At 44.3% G+C, this 15,760-nt stretch overlaps 1 protein-coding gene across 2 annotated transcripts in view; it reads left to right on the top strand.

The window, feature by feature from the left end:
• The window catches only part of LOC138647880 (L-selectin-like), a 463,506-nt gene that overhangs the window by 46,175 nt on the left and 401,571 nt on the right, over positions 1 to 15,760 (top strand). The window lies entirely within an intron of this gene.

Genomic DNA, 15,760 nt, shown 5'->3' with positions numbered 1-15,760 from the left:
AGTGTGCTCTGTACAAGCAAGAGAAGGGAAATGGTGGGGTTTTTTGACCAGGATCCTAATACCTGAGAGAATTGCATCAAATTTGTACCCTGAGCAGGGGATCCTGTGGTTAGAGGGCTATAACCAGCCACGGTATCCGCCGCGGATCTGCTGGCAATATATACCGCGGCTGTCTCCTTCCCTTTAGCCCGACTCACGGCTTGATTGGCTGGTTATAGCCCTCTAACCACAGGATCCCCTGCTCAGGGTACAAATTTGACGCAATTCTCTCAGGTATTAGGGTCCGGGTCAAAAAACCCCACCATTTCTCTTCTGATGCTTGTATAGAGCACACTGATGAAGGTCCACAGTTGACCGAAACATTTGTGAACATTGTGATACTGTATGTATTGTAATAAACACTTTTGCATCAGACCCACGAAAGTGTGCCAAGTATATACTCTATAGTTATCACAAGGTCTGGGCACCTATTTCTTCGGCACCTCCACCTTTGGGCTGTGCTTGTCAATTACTATACTGCACCAGGGCTTGGATATGTGGCTTGAAAGAGAGGGCAGAGTCAAGGATCACCCCGAGGCACCGAGCGTGCGGGACTGGGGAAAGTAAGCAGCCATTGACATTTATGGATAGGTTGGGTGGAGGGGTAGAGTGAGGTGGGGGAAAGATGATGAATTCTGTTTTGTCCATGTTCAGTTTTAGAAAGCAAGCAGAAAAGAAAGATGAAATAGTAAACAGACATTGTGGGATTTTGGTCAGTAAGAAGTGAGGTCAGGTCCAGAGAGGAAGATCTGCGTGTCATCAGCGTAGAGATTATATTGTAAACCGTGGGATTCTATGAGCTGTCCCAGGCCGAAGGTGTAGATGGAGAAGAGTAGGGGTCCTAGAACTGAGCCTTGGGGAACACTGACATTCAAGGGCAAGATGAGGAGGTGGTGTGGGAGAGGAAGACACTGAATGTCTGGTCTGTTAGATATGATGAGATCCAGGATAGGGTCAAGTCTGTGATGACTAAAAAAACAGAAGTATTCAGCTCACCCATGAAAGTCGAAAAACTGTGGTTGTAGCATTCGAGCAGGGAAAAGACGTCTCCGCTGTGACGTTGATGAAGCACCAAACAAAGCAAGATTTCCAGCTCCAGGACGTAAATATAAAAATGATGTATCTTTATTTTATAATTTAAAATAGCAAAGGCTGACAAAAAAAACGGAGAACACTAGGTTCTTACTCCTCAGAAACCTAAGAACCTAGTGTTCGAAACGCATTCAGTTATGACTGCCGTGTGACCTTTCTCCGTTTTTTTGTTAGCCTTTGCTATTTTAAATTATAAAATAAAGATACATCATTTTTATATTTACGTCCTGGAGCTGGAAATCTTGCTTTGTTTGGTTGTCAAGTCTGTGATGCCAAGAGATGAGAGAATCTGTAACAGGAGGGAGTGGTCCACTGTGTCAAAGGCAGAAGACAGGTCCAGGAGGAGGAGGATATTGTAGTGTTGCTTGCTCTTGGCAGTTAGTAGGTTGTTGGTCACTTTAGTTAGGGCAGTTTCAGTTGAGTTATATGATCGGAAGCCAGATTGTAACCGGTCAAAGAGGGAGTAAGAGAAGAGGTGGGAGGAAAGTTCAAGATGGACATGCTGTTCCAGTAGTTTTGAAGCATAAGGGAGAAGGGATATCGGGCAATAGCTGGATACAGAGGATAGGTCGAGGGAGGTATTTTTGAGGATAGGTGTGATTGATGCATGCTTGTAGGATGAGGGGAAGACACCATTTGTAAGTGAGAGGTTGAAGAGTTGTGTTAGGGTTGGGATGAAGACTTTGGTGAGGTTAGGGATGAGGTGGGATGGGAGCGGGTCAAGCATGCAAGTGGTGAGATGTGATCTTGACAGAAGGGTGGAGAGCGGATCGTCTGTCATAGTGGAGAAGCTGGCTTTGGAAGAACAGGGCTGAGCAGTCAAGAGGAGGAGCATGGGGCCTGTGGGACAATGTTTTGTCTGATGTTATCGATCTTCTGCTTAAAGAAAGCGGCAAAGTCTTCTGCAGAAATGAGAGGAGAGGGAGGAGGTGCTGGGGGACGGAGTGGGGAATTGAAAGTGTTGAAGAGCTGTTTAGAGTTGTGAGTCAGGGAGGATATGAGAGATGAGAAGTAGGTTTGTTTTGCAGCAGTGAGAGTGGACTTGAAGCTGGTGAGGGACTGCTTGTATGCAATAAAGTGCTCAGCAGAACGAGATCTCTTCCATCTCCGCTCAGCGACCCTGGAAGCCTGTCTCAGATCTTTGGTCAGGCTGGTCAGCCAGGGATGCCTGTTGATTGAAAGAGTTTTCCTATGCGTGAGAGGGGGTGGTCGAATCAAGTGCAGCTGTTATTGTGGTGTTATAAAAAGTGACAGCAGCATCTGTGTCATGGAAGGAAGCTCTGTCTGTAAGCGGGAGAAGGGACTCAGAGAGTGAGTGTAAATTGAGGTGTTTGAGATTTCTGCGAGGGTGTGTGAGTTTGTGGAGTGGGGGTTGTGCACTAGGAGAGGAGAGGGAAGAGAATATCAGTAGGTTGTGGTCAGACAGGGGGAGGGGTGAGTTAGTGAGATTAGTAAGGGAACAGAGGCGGGTGAAGATGAGGTCCAGTGTGTGGCCATCTTTGTGGGTGGCTGCGGATGACCATTGAGTGAGACCAAAGGAGGCAGTAAGCGATAAAAGTTTACAGGTAGCTGGGGTGGAAGTGTCAATAGGGATATTGAAGTCACCCATGATGATAGTGGGGATGTCGGCTGAGGGGAAATGAAGTAGCAAGGTGGTGAAGTGGTCAAGAAAGGTGGAGATGGCTAGTTCTGGGGGGTGGTAGATGACAGCCAGCTGGAGGTTAAAGGGGGAGTAGATGGGGATGAGAGCACCTCAAACGAGGGAAGAGTAGTGGAGGGTGGTAGTGGAATTGGGGTAAAGGAGCAGGTATCAGACAGGAGCAAGGAAACTCCTCCACCACGTGTGTTGCTGGGGAGAGGGGTGTGAAAGAGATTGAGTCAGCCATAAGAAAGTGCAGCTGGAGAGGCTGAGTCATAGGAGTTGAGCCAGGTTTCAGTGATACCAAGGAAGGAGAGTTTGTTATTGATAAAGAGGTCCTGGATAAATGACAGTTTATTGCAGACAGAGTGTGTGTTCTATAGTGCTCCAGGTAAGGGGATCGGGAGAGTGTGGGCTGGATGAATGGGTATGAGGTTATCGTGGTTATGAAGACGTGTAGAGTATCATGGCAGGGGGCTAGAAATGAGTGTGGAGATGTGTTGAGGAGGGCCAGGATTAGGGGATACGTCGCCAGCAATGAGGAGCAGCAGACAGAGCGTTAGAAGATGGGAGCTGGATAGGACATGATGTGGCCGTGTGGGTCTGGAGAAAAAGGATTGTATGTGGAGGAACAGTTCTGTGGAGGAGGTGAGGTGGCTGGGGAGGATGGAGGAAAAAATGACTAGTTCCTTTCTGAGTGGAGGGACTACAGGGGATAGAAAGAAATAAAGTAGTATGGGAGTGAATGTTAAAAGAAACCAAAACATTATAGTAGTTTTCTATTCCTTTACCTTCCATTCAATTCCAGTCCAATTCTAATCTAATTCAGAGTAATTAGAAATCTGTAATTTGAAAGATGGTCAGACTCATGGCTTTGAATTTATGTGCACCTAAGGGCTCGCAGCTGAGAGGGGATGTGGACGAGCATGTCCAGAGTACATGTAATCAATACAGGGGAGGACAATTTTATATTACAGGATGATTTATGTAAACTAGAAGCTTGGGCTGATAAATGGCAAATGAGCATTAATGGGGATAAATGTAAGGTCATGCACTTGGGTAGAAGTAATAAGATGTATAACTATGGGCAAAATCGTCAATGAAAAAGACCTGGGAGTATGGGTGGATGACAAACTCATATTCAGTGGCTTGTGTCAGGCAGCTGCTACTAAGGCAAATAAAATAATGGGATGCATTAAAAGAGGCATAGATGCTCATGAGGAGAACATAATTTTACCTCTATACGAGTCACTTGTTCGACCACACTTAGAATACTGTGCACAGTTGTGGTCTCCGATATATAAGAAAGACATAGCTGAACTAGAGTCGGTGCAGAGAAAAGCAACCAAGGTTATTAGAGGACTGGGGGGTCTACAATACCAAGATAGGTTATTAGTTAGTAAGGCCGAAAAAAGACATTTGTCCATCCAGTTCAGCCTATATTCCATCATAATAAATACCCAGATCTACGTCCTTCTACAGAACCTAATAATTGTATGATACAATATTGTTCTGCTCCAGGAAGACATCCAGGCCTCTCTTGAACCCCTCGACTGAGTTCGCCATCACCACCTCCTCAGGCAAGCAATTCCAGATTCTCACTGCCCTAACAGTAAAGAATCCTCTTCTATGTTGGTGGAAAAACCTTCTCTCCTCCAGACGCAAAGAATGCCCCCTTGTGCCCGTCACCTTCCTTGGTATAAACAGATCCTCAGCGAGATATTTGTATTGTCCCCTTATATACTTATACATGGTTATTAGATCGCCCCTCAGTCGTCTTTTTTCTAGACTAAATAATCCTAATTTCGCTAATCTATCTGGGTATTGTAGTTCTCCCATCCCCTTTATTAATTTTGTTGCCCTCCTTTGTACTCTCTCTAGTTCCATTATATCCTTCCTGAGCACCGGTGCCCAAAACTGGACACAGTACTCCATGTGCGGTCTAACTAGGGATTTGTACAGAGGCAGTATAATGCTCTCATCATGTGTATCCAGACCTCTTTTAATGCACCCCATGATCCTGTTTGCCTTGGCAGCTGCTGCCTGGCACTGGCTGCTCCAGGTAAGTTTATCATTAACTAGGATCCCCAAGTCCTTCTCCCTGTCAGATTTACCCAGTGGTTTCCCGTTCAGTGTGTAATGGTGATATTGATTCCCTCTTCCCATGTGTATAACCTTACATTTATCATTGTTAAACCTCATCTGCCACCTTTCAGCCCAAGTTTCCAACTTATTCAGATCCATCTGTAGCAGAATACTATCTTCTCTTGTATTAACTGCTTTACATTGTTTTGTATCATCTGCAAATATCGATATTTTACTGTGTAAACCTTCTACCAGATCATTAATGAATATGTTGAAGAGAACAGGTCCCAATACCGACCCCTGCGGTACCCCACTGGTCACAGCGACCCAGTTAGAGACTATACCATTTATAACCACCCTCTGCTTTCTATCACTAAGCCAGTTACTAACCCATTTACACACATTTTCCCCCAGACCAAGCATTCTCATTTTGTGTACCAACCTCTTGTGCGGCACGGTATCAAACGCTTTGGAAAAATCGAGATATACCACGTCCAATGACTCACCGTGGTCCAGTCTATAGCTTACCTCTTCATAAAAACTGATTAGATTGGGTTGACAGGAGTGATTTCTCATAAACCCATGCTGATATGGAGTTAAACAGTTATTCTCATTGCGATAATCCAGAATAACATCCCTCAGAAACCCTTCAAATATTTTACCAACAATAGAGGTTAGACTTACTGGCCTATAATTTCCAGGTTCACTTTTAGAGCCCTTTTTGAATATTGGCACCACATTTGCTATGCGCCAGTCCTGCGGAACAGACCCTGTCGCTATAGAGTCACTAAAAATAAGAAATAATGGTTTATCTATTACATTACTTAGTTCTCTTAGTACTCGTGGGTGTATGCCATCCGGACCCGGAGATTTATCTATTTTAATCTTATTTAGCCGGTTTCACACCTCTTCTTGGGTTAGATTGGTGACCCTTAATATAGGGTTTTCATTGTTTCTTGGGATTTCACCTAGCATTTCATTTTCCACCGTGAATACCGTGGAGAAGAAGGTGTTTGATATGTTAGCTTATATGTTAGGTGTTTAATATGTTAGCTTATATGTTATATGTTAATATGTTATGTTATATGTTATTACACTTGGGGCTATTTAGTTTGGAAAAACAAAGACTAAGGGGTGATCTTATTTTAATGCATAAATATATGAGGGGACAGTACAAAGACCTTTCTGATGATCTTTTTAATCATAGACCTGAGACAGGGACAAGGGAGCATCCTCTACGTCTGGAGGAAAGAAGGTTTAAGCATAATAACAGACGCAGATTCTTTACTGTAAGAGCAGTGAGACTATGGAACTCTCTGCCGTATGATGTTGTAATGAGTGATTCGTTACTTAAATTTAAGAGGGGACTGGATACCTTTCTGGAAAAGTATAATGTTACAGGATATATACACTAGATTCCTTGATAGGGCGTTGATCCGGAGAATTAGTCTGATTGCCGTATGTGGAGTCGGGAAGGAATTTTTTTCCCCAATGTGGAGCTTACTCTGCCACATGTTTTTTTTTTGCCTTCCTCTGGATCAACATGTTAGGGCATGTTAGGTTAGGCTATGGGTTGAACTAGATGGACTTAAAGTCTTCCTTCAACCTTAATAACTATGCAACTATGTAACATGTTCACAGTTAAGCGAGGTCATAAAGAGGGGGTGCGGTAGATTGACCATTCAGGTATGCAAGGGATACACAAGAGAAATGAAGTACATATGGATAGAAAATAATGAGTAAGCAAAGAATACCAGATGGAGAATATATGCACTTCATATAGACAGACAAAGCAGGAAACCTGAGTGGATGAGCATACCAGGTAGGGATTATATGCACTTCATATAGACAAAGCAGGAAACCTGAGTGGATGAGCAGACCAGGTGGGGATTATATGCACTTCATATAGACAGACAAAGCAGGAAACCTGAGTGGATGAGCATACCAGGTGGGGATTATATGCACTTCATATAAACAGACAAAGCAGGAAAGCTGAGTGGATGAGCATACCAGGTGGGGATTATATGCACTTCATATAAACAGACAAAGCAGGAAAGCTGAGTGGATGAGCATACCAGGTGGGGATGATATGCACTTCATATAGACAGACAAAGCAGGAAACCTGAGTGGATGAACATACAGGTGGGGATTATATGCACTTCATATAAACAGACAAAGCAGGAAACCTGAGTAGATGATCATACCAGGTGGGGATTAAATGCACATCTGTATATTTCTTCAAAACTTTGAGGGCTCTACTAGGATGGTGAGCGGCAATAATGCCATAATCAGCCTTACGATCCTGCTTCTCTGTCTATTCAATTTTTGTTGGTCACAATTAAAGAGGAGGCTTTGCAGGTGGAGCAAGTTGAGATGGAGCAAGAAACTATACTCGGTGGTGCTATACAGCCCAGCCTCATCTCATTTTCTCAACATGGATTTGGTGATAATGAGGAGGAGGAACAGTAGCTGGTTTGTTGCGCTACAGATGGTAGTACCAACACCACCTTCATACCGTTTGCTCACCGTGGATGACCTGAAGACAAAGAAAAGAGGGAGGACGAGTAAGAGGACAACATGGACAGTCTCCCTCTAAGTGAGGATAGGGAAATCTTTGCTGTTGGCAATCTGGAACACATAGCTGAGTTTATGTTCCGCTGCCTTTCCTGTGACCCTTGCGTTTACGCTTTTTGGCCTACATTAATTACTGGTTGGTCACCTTTCTAGATCCACGCTACCAGGACAACTTTACATCTCTCCTTCCTGTGGCAGAAATGCCTAATAAAGTGTTGCAGGACCAGAAGACCCTAGTTGAAGAATTATTAAATAAATTAATATCTGACAATGCTGGCGGCAGAGGTCACAGTTTCTTGGACAACTAAGGAGTGGAGACAAGGAAGACCCACACCAGATGCAGAAAAGGCAGGGAACACTCTCAAAGGTCTTGGATAGGTTTTTTCAAAGGTCTTGGATAGGTTTTTAAGACCCTCTCAGCACCCAGGCCTTGATGCATGGGGGTATGCTGAAAAGAAGGGAAAAGTTTTGGAAGATGCTGAAGGAGTTCCTTGCCGACTGTACCCAGGGCTGCCACTAGTAGTTTCGGGGCCCCATACTGCCAAAATTTACGGTCCCACTTGAGACTCTGCCCAGGCTCCACCCCAGGCTTCGCCTGCACTGTCTCACCGCCCACTCTTGGAAAAATTCAACTTCTCCACCACGTCCTTGCCCATCAGATATTAACAGTTCCCATCAAACACCAGATCACATTCATAACCACGGACATGGTGAAGTTTGGGGATTGAAGGACACATGACATGATGAAGTGGGGGAGTGGGGCTGCACATGATGGAGTTGGGCTGCACATGAAGTCGGGCTGCACATGATGAAGTGGGGCTGCACATGATGGAGTGGAGCTGCACATGATGAAGTGGGTGGTAAAGGGGACTGCATATGAGTAATGGGGAGTGGGTCTGCACATGAAGTGTGGGGTGAGGGGGACTGCACATGATGAAGTGGGTGAAGGGGACTGCACATGATGAAGTTGGGAGAAGGGGACTGCACATGAGGAAGTGCTGGAAGTGAGGCTGCATGTGATAAAATGGGGGTAAGGAGGACTGCATATGATGAAGCGGGGGAGAGGTGGCTGCACATGATGAAATTGGGGGTAAGGGGGACTGCACGTGATAAAGAGGGGGAAGGGGGGCTGCATATGATAAAGCTGGGGGGAATGGGACTGCACATGATGAAGTGTCTCTTAGGGGAGACTGCACATGATGAAATGAAAGGGGGGTAGGAGGCTGCAAATGATGAAGGGGCACTGTAGATGAAATGAGGGGGGTGATAGGGGACTGCAATAAATGAAGTAAGGGGACTTGAAATTAAAGTTTGTGGAGTGCAAATGATGAAATGGGGAAGGGGATGGGGGACGGCAAATGATGAATTCAGTGTGAGGGATGGGGACAGCAATTTAATTGAAGGTGGGGGATGAGAAGAGCAAATGATGAATTGAAGGTGGGGGGTGGGGAGAACAAATGATGATCTAGGGGAGAACAAATAAGGAATTTTGAGGGTGGGGGAGTAAATGATGTATTGAATGTGGGGTAGAGTAGTTGATAATGAATAGAGGGTGGGAGAGAAAGACATGACAATGAATTGGGGCGGGAGGGGCATGTAAATATAATGAAACGGGGTTAGGGTTAGAGCCGGAGGTACATAGTGGGGGGTGTTGAGGATGAAGTGACTGGCAATGAATTGGGGGAAAGAATACAGGAGCTAATTATTCTATATACTTTTTTAAATGGGGAAAGTTGCTATGGTTATAGTTGGTGGGTGCACAGTGGTGCACAGTGGTGGATTATAATTTATATTTGGAACGTTGGGTTGCATAATAACCAATTATATATTGTTTGTGGGTGTACCTCTGTATTCAGATGTGTAGTGTAGAAGAAAGGGGAAAAGTCGGGAATGTGCTCTAGGTAACTGTATTATTTTATGCAGAGAGAGACAAGTCCTGGCTGGAAGAAGTGACAGCGGTCTATGCTGGAAGAAAAAGGAAAGCAAAGATGAAGGACTTCAGCTAGAGACGTCACTGGTGAGTCAGTGTGTTACCTGTGCACTGACACTATACACTGTATACTATAATGGAAACATATAAGAAAGATGCGTATATAGAACAAATATAACAATCTTTATTGGAATAGGATTTAACTTTTTTATAAAGATAAATCCTATTCCAGTAAAAATTTGTTCTATATACGCATCTTTCTTATATGTTTACATTCATGTAGCGTAGAACGTGTGCTTACTAACAATTTGTGTGGACGTTTCTGATCATCCTTAGGAAATTGCTTTTCATTAGGGGTATCTGTCTGATTTTCTATGTATACTATAAACAGAGCTCCTGTGTATGTCACTGGTGATCACTGTATTACCTTTATACTGACACTATACACTGTATACTTTATACAGAGCTCCTGTGTACAATGTCACCACCAGTGATCACTGTATTTCCTGTACACTGACAGTAAATACAGAGTTCCTAGCTCCTGTGTACAATGTCACTTAGTATTTTTTTTTTATGAGGCTATGTGCACACGTTGCGGATTAGGCTTAGGAATTTCTGGTGTGGATTCTGCCTCTCCTGGCAGAAAACGCACCTGCAGATTTGTCGCGTTTTTTGTGCATTTCCGCAGCGCTTTTGTGCGTTTTTGCTGCAGTTTTCTTGCGGATTTGCTGCGTTTTTTTACCCCTGCGGTTTTCTATAATGGAATGAGTACAAAAACGCTGCATAGTCACAAAAAAGAATTGACATGCTATTTATTTTAAACCGCAGCATTTCCACAGCGGATTTTACACAAAGTGTGCATAGCATTTTTTATTTCTCAATGATTTACATTGTACTGTAAATCTATTGCGGACCTGCAGTGTTTCTGCACTGCAAAAAATGCTGCGGATCCGCAGAGAATCCGCATCGTGCGCACATACCCTTAATGGTCAGTATTGTAGTATTCAGTCACTATGTGGTTGTAATATGTGGTCTGGCCATGGTGTGGCGGTATTTGTACATTGTATATGATATTATTTAGTCACTATGTAGTGGTAATATGTGGTCTGGCCATGGTTTGGCGGTATTTGTTCCTTGTATGTGGTATTATTCGGTCACTACGTGGTGGTAATATGTGGTCTGATCATGCTGTGATGATATTTGTCCCTTGCATGTGGTATTAATGGTCATTTAAAAAAACATGTATGTGACTCATTCCCTTAAGAAGAAATACATAAAAATACAGTACAGACCAAAAGTTTGGACACACATTCTCATTTAAAGATTTTTCTGTATTTTCATGACTATGAAAATTGTACATTCACACTGAAGGCATCAAAACTATGAATTAACACATGTGGAATTATATACTTAACAAAAAAGTGTGAAACAACTGAAATTATGTCTTATATTCAAGGTTCTTCAAAGTAGACACCTTTTGCTTTGATGACTGCTTTGCACACTCTTGGCATTCTCTTGATGAGAATAGATTATATTCTGTCATAATAATAGTGCTCTTATCTGCAATTTGTGTAGGGTGTGGTGTGGCAGTAGGTATACCGTCTGACAGGCGTCTGGTCAGGGATTAATGCATTATAAATTTTAAGCATTGCTGCTGTTTTTTTCCATGCACTCAATGACCGATTCATGTTTTTTACAGTCATCTGTACTCAGAAGTTCATCAAAACTGCCAGTGTTACTTGCGTTACCCCACAATATGTTGCTGCCATGTGCCAGAAAAAAACTTTTCTGTGCCGATTCAAATTCCACAATCTACAATAATATCGCTCTTAATGTCAATATGTCAACGGTGAGATGTGGCAGTACATTTAGTGTATAAAAGGCATCTGTGCATGGATTGTTGCCTATAAATTTTAAGCCTTGCTGCTGTTTTTTCCATGCACTCATTGACTGATTCATGTTTTTTATGGGGATCTGTACTCAGAAATGTATCAAAGCAGGCAAAAATAACTGATTTTATGTGTCCAGTCAGTCACAGGTTCTCTGTTGCATCTCTATGTAAGGCTACTTTCACACTTGCGTCGGTATGAGCCCGTCGCAATGCGTCGGACCGACGTACCGACACACGTTGTGAAATAAATGAACAACGGGGGCAGCGGATGCAGTTTTTCAATGCATCCGCTGCCTCATTGCAATGTCCGAGGAGGAGGGGGCGGAGTTCCGGCCGCGCATGCGCGGTCGAAAATGGCGAACACGTCGCACAAAAAATGTTACATGTGACTTTTTTTGTGCCAACAGTCTGCCAGAACACAACGTATCCGTCGCACGACGGATGCGACGTGTGGCCATACGTCTCAATGCATCCCTAATGCAAGTCAATGGAGAAAAATGCATCCTGCGGGCAACTTTGCAGGATGCGTTTTTTCTCCAAAACAACGCATTGCGACGGCCATCACACAACGCTAGTGTGAAAGTAGCCTAAGAGGTAGTGGTGGGACACTTCACGCTGCTGGAGCTGGGATTACCAGTTCTGAACTCTCCAGTGCTTTTTGTTCCATCTACAGTGGGGGAAAAAGCATTTAGTCAACCACTAATTGTGCAAGTTCTCCCACTTAAAAAGATGAGTGAGGCCTGTAATTGCAATCCTAGGTAGACCACAACTATGAGAGTCAAAATGAGAAAACAAATAAAGAAAATTATGGTGAATAATTTGCAAATTATGGTGAAAAATAAGTATTTGGTCATTAACAAAAGTTCATCTCAATGTTTTGTTATATAGCCTTTGTTGGCAATGACAGAGGTCAAATGTTTTCTGTAAGTCTTCACAAGGTTGATACACACTATTGGTATTATATTGGCCCATTCCTCCATGCACATCTCCGTTAGAGCAGTGATGTTTTGCTACTGTCGTTGGGCAACACGGACTTTCAACCCCCTCCAAAGGTTTTCTACGGGGTTGAGATCTGGAGACTGACTAGGCCACCCCAGGACCTTCATTAGCTTCTTATGTAGCCACTCCTTTGATGCCCTGGCAGTGTGCTTGGGTTCATTATCATGCTAAAAGACCCAACCATGTATCATCTTCAATTCACTTGCTGATGGAAGGAGGTTTGCACTCAAAATCTCATAATGCATTGCCCCATTCATTCTTTCATGTACACGGATCAGTCATCCTGGTGTTGTGAATTCTGCTTTTGGGCTCCCTCCGGTGGTTGTAGGTGGTAATGCAGTTGTCCCAGGGCTGCAGTCATGGTCAGGTGTTTCTGCTGATTGCAATTCTGACTGGGGTATTTAGGTTTGCAGGATTCTTTAGTCCTTTCCAGTTGTCAATGGTTCTTGGGAGGTGTTGGACCTCTGTCTGGTTTCACATGACCACTCAGCGACCAATCACAAGCCGCAATGTCATCGAAGGTCCTTAACGCGCTCATTCTTAAGAAGGGAAGCATGGCGGTTGCAGCGGTGACAACCAGGGCACGTCCGAGGGTAAGTATATCAATATTTTTTATTTTTATTCTTTATTTTACACATGAATATGGATCCCAGGGCCTGAAGGAGAGTTTCCTCTCCTTCAGACCCTGGGAACCATAGAGGATACCTTCCGATATTTGTGTCCCATTGACTTGTATTGGTATCGGATATCGGTATCGGCGATATCCGATATTTTTTGGATATCGGCCGATACCATCCGATACCGATACTTTCAAATATCGGACGGTATCGCTCAATACTAATGATGAACCTAATTCTGTGGATCAAGCGGAGAAGACCTTGTTGGCCCTGTCTCAGGGTCAAGAGGCAGCAGAATTGTATTGTCAGAAATTTAGAAAATGGTCTGTGTTGACTAAATGGAATGATGATGCTTTGGCGGCAATTTTCAGAAAGGGTCTTTCTGAATCCGTTAAAGATGTTATGGTGGGGTTTCCCACGCCTTTCGGTCTGAGTGATTCTATGTCTCTGGCCATTCATATTGATCGGCGCTTGCGGGAGCGCAGAACTGTGCGTGCTGTTGCGTTGTCCTCAGAGCAGATTCCTGAGCCAATGCAGTGTGATAGGATTCTGTCTTGAACGGAACGACAAGGATTCAGACGTCAGAATAGGTTGTGTGTTATGGTGCGGTGGTTTTGGAGCAACATGGAACGAGCTCTGAAGGAAGTGGTAACTGTACTGACCGCAGTCCCTAAGCTCAACACAACACTAGAAGTAGCCGTGGAATGCTCCTAACTCTCCCTAGGCATCTCGTCACAGCTTAAGAGCTAACTACCCCTAAAGACAGAAGCAGGAAAACTATCTTGCCTCAGAGAAAATCCCCAAAGGATAGATTAGCCGCCCACAAATAATGACTGTGAGTGGAGAGGAAAAAGACATACACAGAATGAAACCAGGATGAGCACAGGAGGCCAGTCTAGCTTGATAGATAGGACAGGATGGAATACTGTGCGGTCAGTATAAAAACTACAAAAATCCACGCAGAGTTAACACAAAATCTCCACACCTGACTAAAGGTGTGGAGGGTAAATCTGCTTCCCAGAGCTTCCAGCAAGACAGAATTAATTCATACTGATAACGCTGGACAAACATAGAAAGCATTGAACGGATAAGTCCACAATCTGTGAACAGAAAAGCACAAGCAAAAACTTAGCTTTGCTGAACTGGTCAGGATAACAGGGAAATCCAAAGAGATGTGAATCCAACCAGGAACCATTTACAAGTGGCACTGGCTGAAGGAACAACCAGGCCTAAATAGCCGAGCAGAAGAGACGATAAGTGGAGGCAGCTGATGACAGCTAACTCCAAGGAGCAGCCATACCATTTGAAACCACAAGAGGGAGCCCAAGAGCAGAACTCACAAAAGTGCCACTTACAACCACCGGAGGGAGCCCAAGAGCGGAATTCACAACAGTACCCCCCCTTGAGGAGGGGTCACCGAACCCTCACCAGAGCCCCCAGGCCGATCAGGACAAGCCAAATGAAAAGCACGAACCAAATCGGTGGCAACAACCCAAGAATTATCCTCCTGGCCATAACCCTTCCACTTGACAAGATACTGAAGCCTCCACCTCGAAAAACAAGAATCCAAAATCTTCTCAACCTCATATTCCAACTCTCCCTCAACCAACACCGGGGAAGGAGGGTCAACCAAGGGAACAACGGGTACCACATATCTCCGCAACAAAGATCTATGGAAAACATTATGAATGGCAAAAGAGGCTGGAAGAGCCAAACGAAAAGAAACCGGATTAATAATTTCAGAAATTTTATAAGGACCAATAAACCGAGGCTTAAACTTAGGGGAAGAAACCTTCATAGGAACATGACGAGAAGACAACCAAACCAAATCCCCCACACGAAGCCGGGGACCAACACACCGACGGCGGTTAGCAAAACGTTGAGCCCTTTCCTGAGACAACGTCAAATTGTCCACCACATGAGTCCAAATCTGCTGCAGCCTGTCCACCACAGATTCAACACCAGGACAATCAGAAGGCTCAACCTGTCCAGAAGAAAAACGAGGATGAAAACCAAAATTACAAAAGAAAGGTGAAACCAAAGTAGCCGAACTAGCCGATTATTAAGGGCAAACTCGGCCAATGGCAAGAAAGACACCCAATCATCCTGATCAGCAGACACAAAGCATCTCATATAGGTCGCCAAGGTCTGATTAGTTCGCTCAGTTTGGCCATTAGTCTGAGGATGAAACGCCGAAGAAAAAGACAAATCAATGCCCATCCTAGCACAAAAGGCCCGCCAAAATCTAGAGACAAACTGAGAACCTCTGTCAGAGACAATATTCTCCGGAATGCCATGCAAACGAACCACATGCTGAAAAAATAATGGAACCAGATCTGAGGAGGAAGGCAACTTAGGCAAAGGTACCAGATGGACCATTTTAGAGAACCGGTCACAAACAACCCAGATAACAGACATCTTCTGGGAAACAGGAAGATCTGAAATAAAATCCATGGAAATATGCGTCCAGGGCCTCTCAGGGACCGGCAAGGGCAAAAGCAACCCACTAGCGCGGGAATAGCAAGGCTTGGCCCGGGCGCAAGTCCCACAGGACTGCACAAAAGCACGCACATCGCGCGACAAGGAAGGCCACCAAAAGGACCTAGCAACCAAATCTCTGGTACCAAAAATCCCAGGATGACCAGCCAACACTGAACAATGAACCTCAGAAATAACCTTACTTGTCCATCTATCAGGAACAAACAGCTTCCCCACTGGACAGCGGTCAGGCCTATCAGCCTGAAATTCCTGAAGCACCCGCCGCAAATCAGGGGAGATAGCAGAAAGAATCACCCCTCCTTAAGAATGCCAACCGGCTCAAGGACTCTAGGAGAATCAGGCAAAAAACTCCTAGAGAGGGCATCAGCCTTAACATTCTTAGATCCCGGAAGATA

Source organism: Ranitomeya imitator, chromosome 8, assembly GCF_032444005.1.
Source record: "Ranitomeya imitator isolate aRanImi1 chromosome 8, aRanImi1.pri, whole genome shotgun sequence".
Taxonomy (NCBI): domain Eukaryota; kingdom Metazoa; phylum Chordata; class Amphibia; order Anura; family Dendrobatidae; genus Ranitomeya; species Ranitomeya imitator.
Note: the sequence above shows the minus strand (reverse complement) of the source record. Positions and strands in the feature narration are given on the sequence as shown.